The sequence below is a fragment of the Trichosurus vulpecula genome, chromosome 8 (genome assembly GCF_011100635.1).
Source record: "Trichosurus vulpecula isolate mTriVul1 chromosome 8, mTriVul1.pri, whole genome shotgun sequence".
Taxonomy (NCBI): domain Eukaryota; kingdom Metazoa; phylum Chordata; class Mammalia; order Diprotodontia; family Phalangeridae; genus Trichosurus; species Trichosurus vulpecula.
In genome coordinates this window covers 200,080,450-200,086,449 of record NC_050580.1, presented here as the reverse complement: position 1 = coordinate 200,086,449, position 6,000 = coordinate 200,080,450, and positions in this window count along the sequence as shown.

Here is a 6,000-nt window from a genome sequence, read left to right as displayed (position 1 = left end):
CTCCAGCTCATTTTACAGATGAGGAAACTCACGTAAATAGAATTAAGTGACTTACCCAGAGTCACATAGCCAGTAAGTGTCTGAAGCCAGAACTGAACTCAGGAAAATGTATCTTTCTGACCTCAGGTCCAGCACTCTATCCCCTGCACCACCTACCTGCCAGCCTGCATCTCCATAGGGACTGCTTCCCAGGATGCTGGCTGAGGGAACTGTTGGCCTTAAGGTGTTGTCATTTTCAAGGTTCTTGGCTTCCGAGTCCTGTGTTAACTCCTCCAGCGTCTGAGGGGTCAAGGTGATGATGGTAGTTTGATTTGCCTGCTACATGCTGCCTCCTGTCTCTTCTTTGGGGTATTTCGATGCTAAATCTGGTTTTAGACACTGTGTGATCCTAGGCAAGTTACTTAACTTCTGTCTGCCTCAGTTTGCTCACTAATAAAATGGAGAAAATAACAGCACCTACCTCCCAGGGCTGTTGTGAGGGTCAAATGAGACAATATTGGCAAACTGCAAAATATTTGCAAATGGATGCAAGGCATATGAATACTAGCTATTGTTATATGTAGGGAGCCGCTGGGGGAAATGAAATCACCAAAAGAGAGTATGTAGAACAGGAGAGAATCAAGGGCAGACCCTAGAGGTCTAGCTATATTTAAGGAGCAAGAGGAAGAAAGGAAGGAGGAAGAGAAGGAAGAAATGAAAGAAAGAAAGAAAGGAAGGAAGGAAGGAAGAAAGGAAGGGAAGAAAGAAGGAGGGAAGGAGGGAGGAAGGAAGGAAGGAAGGAAAAAGAAAGAAAGACAGAAAAAAGAAAGATGGAAAGAGAAAGAAAGAAAAGAAGGAAGGAAGAAAAAGAAAGGAAGGGAGGAAGCAAGGAAGGAAGAAAGGAAGGAAAAAAGGCAATACACATTTATTAAATGCCTACTATGTGCCAGGCACTGTGCTAAATGCTTTACAAATATCTCATCTGAGAAGCTCTAAGATCTCAAAGGACATTAAAAAAGAATAATCAGAGACTTGAGATGAGAACCCCAAGAGGAGAGTCACACTGCCAGTACTTAATGGAGTATAGTTAGTGAGGTGGACCTGAATTCGGTGTAACAGAAGCCGAGGGTGAGTGTCAAGGACAGAATGGTCAACCTTGTCCAATGCTGCAGAGAGCCCAAGGAGGAGGGGGCTGAAAAACCCAGGATGATAGATTTTGAGATAAGGTCAATAGTTACTTGGTAGAGAACTATTTCAGTAGAATATTAAGGGACAAAAGACAGATTGCCAAAGGTTAAGGAGTGAGTGGGTGATGAGGGAGTGGAGTGAAGACATTCTTTATATAAATTTGGCAGTGAAGAGAAGACAAAGACTGATAATTTAGGGGAGTGGAAGTTCAAAGGGAGGGTGTGTGTGTGTGTGTGTGTGTGTGTGTGTTTTAAAAGAGACCTGAGCATATGTATAAGTGCCAACAGACAGGGAAAAGGGGGAAATATGGAGAGAAGGGATATTTGATGGAGCAAAGTAACCAAGAAGATGGGAAAGGATGGAATTGAGTGTGTGATGGAGGGATCAGCTTTGGATTCTGGAATGGGGACAGCTAGTTGGTGCAGTGAATAGAACATTGGCCCTGGCATCGAGAAGACCTAAGTTCATATCTAGCCTCAGACACTTACTAGCTGCGAGACCCTGGGCAGGTCTTTTAACCCCAATTGCCAAAAAACAAAACAAAACAAAAAAACAACCCACAACAAACCCATAAAGAACCTGGAATGAAGAGGAAAGGATAGCTGAGAACACTGAAACGTTTAGAAGAGTGCATAACCTTAACCTTTTCAGTAAAATAAGAAGCAAAAGGAAAGCAATCGAGAGTAGAAATAGAGATTTGGGATTCATCTGCAGAGCATGGAGAGACATAGAGGTGTATTTGATAGGAAATGGATTCAGATCCCATTTCTGAAACACACTGACTCACACTAACAAGTCATTCAACCCCTGGGTTCTCTAGGCCAATCTCTAAGACTATAAGATACAGAGAAGCTGCCAATCTCTATTGGTAGAGGGTTCTCTATACCAGCAAAATCACAGGGATCAAAATCACAGGTCTCTTCTCTCTCTCTATCATGCTGAGAATGAGAGGGGAAAGGGTAGAATTGAGGATTGCAGGATATAAGTGAAAATATGGAATAACTGTTGTAAGGAATGTGAGAGTCAATAAGAGATGATCAAAAGGTTTGTCATGCAATTCCAAAGGACTTATGATGGAAAATGCTGTCCACATCCAGAGAAAGAAGTGACGGAATCTGAATGCAGACTGAAAAGCATACTATTTTCACTTTCTTTCTTTTTTTTTTCTGCTTTTTTCCTTTTGCAAACAGTATTTTTTTGCAAACCATTTCTTCTTTCATATCATGACTAACATGGAAATATTTTACATCATTTCACATATATAAGCTGTCAAATATATATTAAATATTTAATAATAATTATAGTATAATAATCATTACAATTAATAATTTAATAATATATAGTCAAACTGCTTACTGTCTTAGGGAGGGAGGGAAAAAATTTGGAATTCAAAATTTCATAAAAAACATGTTAAAAATTATCTTTACATATAATTGGAAAAAATAAAATACTATTAAAAAATAAAAGGATAGGCATTTTTTAAAAGTTTGTCATGTCATAGTGACATAGTTGATAATATTCATTTGTAATGAATACAGTCAGCAAGACTTTGTGATTTCCTTCAGTGCCATCTTGGTCTACAGGGGGTAGAATAAGAAGAGAATAGGAGTGACCCAGGATTGAAAGTTAGCAATGAATTCAAGAGTAGAGAAGGAAATACTATAGTAGTAGCTGACTGACTATAGGGTATAGACTAGGTGGGAAAGAAGTTGGGGGTCACATCAGGCTTGATAGGCTGGGAAAATATGGCAAAAAAAAAGGCAAAAGGTCATATCAAGGACAAAGAACAGATATGGGAGGAATAAGAAAGTGGGAGAGGAAGAAAGACAGAAGACTTGTAGCAGAAGAGAATTTCAACTAAAGGATCTTAGGGGTGAAATTGTTTTGCTAGATTGTATGGCATACGCAGTGCCCAGTCTAGTGGGTACCATCATTAAGTAGATTCGAGGTCATAGGAAAAGAAGAATTTAAGGAAATGTGAGAAAAGGAAATTAGAAGTTATCTACATGCCTACTGACATAACCAACCCTCACAAGACTTGGTCCTGGAAGTCAAAACAAGTCCATAAGCATTTACTAAGTGTCTCCTATGTGCCAAGCTCTGGAAGTGACTTTGTAAATCATCTAATCCAACCACTTTATTTAAAACACTTTTTTTCAATTAACAGAAGTCAATTTTTTCTCCCTGTCATCTGCCCCCATTCCCATACTGGAAAAAGAAACACAAAAGTTATACACTTATACTATTATATAAAAGTTATAAGCTATACTAAAACACAAAAAAGAAAGACAAAACTCTTGTAACAGATATGCGTAGTGTAGCCAAACAAACTCCTACAATGGCTGTGTTCTAAAAGAAACAGATAATTCCAGAGGACTGGTGATGAATATGACTCACCGAGATCTAACTCTTTCATTTGAAAGACAAAGGAACCTAGGTCCAGAGAGTTAAAGTGAAACTGAGAGCCAGAGAGGTGGTGACTTGCCCAAGGTCGCACCTGTGTAAACAGAAGAGCTGGAATCTCTGAGAGTGATGGTAGGAGAAAGCTCGTAGAGTCAAGACTTGGGTGGGAGGTGGAAGAGTCAAGTGCCAGCGTCACAGAGACAGGTGAGAGCACATCCAGGTCAGTAGATGACAGCATCAAGGATTGAGAGAGGGTGGCCCTACTGCTCAAGGAAATGTTGAATTATGGTAACAGAACATAATGTGAAACTATCAAAAACACTAAATGACTCCAGTCAGGTAGCATGGCAGTAGTGCTGAGCCTTGAGTCAGGAAGACCTGAGTTCAAATCCAACCTCAATCCAACCTAGCTTGTGATCCTGGGCAAGTCACTTAACCTCTGCCTCAGTTTCCTCAACTGTAAAATGAGGACAATAATAGCACTTACTTCCCAGGGTTGTTGGAAGGATCAAATGACATAATTTTTGTAAAGCATAGTGCCTGGAATGTAGGAGCTTAATGCTTGATCCTTTCCTCCTCCCTGCAGCGACTATACTTCTTTTCCTTGTACTCTACTATTCTTTCTTGACCCTTTCCTGCTCAGCTTCCACATCCACTCACCTGTCTCTTCTCTCCAAAAAGACAAGAAGCATCTATGAAGCACTTACTGTGTGCCAGGCACTGTGCTAAGCACTAGGGATACATAAAAAGGGCAAAAAAAAAAATCCCTCTTTTCAAGGAGCTCAGTCTTTTCAATTTCTCAATTGATGTACGTGGGGTTACAAATACAAAAAATGTATTTCTGAGTGTATATATGCATAACCAATTTGAGGCCATGTGCTGTAGCTGAGAAAATACTGGTTAGGGAGTCAGGTCTGTCTTGACCAAACTAGCTGTGTGACCTTGGAGAGCGACAGGAATGAATGTGTTTACACTGTACTTTTATCTATGAGTACACACCCATATGGGGGCAAGTAAATAAGGTATGTATATGCTCTAGCTCAGTGGTTTGTAACTTGATCCTAGGAAGCAGGAATGAAACTAGAATGGGGAGGGACAGAGAGAAGACGGGTAGGATTTGCTTTGTGTGAATCATAAACTTGGGGGCGGCGGTCCTGGATGTTAGTAACCCCTAGGTATGGAGGCTGTCATGTTAACCCCATAAAAACAAAAACGATGAGAATCACTCCAGGGAGTTAAAAGATGGTTGTTAATGTGTCTGATCCCATCTTATTCCATGGTTGCTTAGTGCTATAAAATTTGTTCATCTAAGATTTCATTTTGATTTTTAAGATAGTTATGAAAATGTAGTTAAAACTCAAATTGCAACATACTTGGGTCACTAGCTTTGCTAAATTGTCACAGAATCTTTGGGCAGGGAAAAAAATGAGGCATTAAAAATTATCTGTTGGACTGAATTGCATTGAAATAGTGATTTCATGCAGTTTTGTTTGGGTTGGATTGATATAAATTTAACATATCTCAGAGCAATATCACACAACAGATAGTCTCTCCTGAATACCTCCAATATCATTTCAACCAGTATCCATTACTGAAAGCTGCATTTACTCACCTTGCAAGACTAGACCCAGGGACAGCTAGGTAGCACAGTGGATACAGCACAGGCCTTGGAGTCAGGAGGACCTGAATACAAATCCAGCCTCCAATACTTACTAGCTATGTGACCCTGGGCAAGTCACTTACCCCAACTGCATCCAAAACCAAAAAAAAAAAAAGTGGAAACAGGACAAGTAGTTCTGTCAGTCAATAAATAGCCAACAAACATGATGTGACCCTTTGCTCTTGAAGGCTATGTCAAAGTAGAAGATGAGAAGGTGTCTTCTATTATGGGCGTGGTGAGATTGTTTGCCTTCCAAAGATCAAGCTAGATTCTGCTGTTCATGGAATTATGTTTGGCCATTGGGTGGATTTTTTTCTGACCTCCACTATTTATTATAAAACCATATACCGCAGAAGGCAAGGAAGGGGCTATGGTCTACGTTAGGAGAAGACATACAGGCCTAGCTTGTTTTATTAAGCTTTGCAGATATGGAGATTCTTACAAATTGAAGGTTTGTGGCCACCCTGCATCTATTGGTGCCATTTTTCAACAGCATGTGCTCACATTGTGTCTGTGTTACATTTTAGTAATTCTAGCAATATTTCAAAATTTTTTTTGCTGATTTTTTTTTGTTTATTTAATTTATTTGATATATTTAGTTTTCAGCATTGGTTTTCACAAGAATTTGAATTACAAATTTTCTCCCTTTCTAACCTCCTCCCACTCCAAGATGGCATATATTCTGGTTGCCCTGTTCCCCAGTCATCCCTCCCTTCTATCACCCCACTCCCCTCCCATCCCCTTTTCCCTTCCTTTCTTGTAGGGCAAGA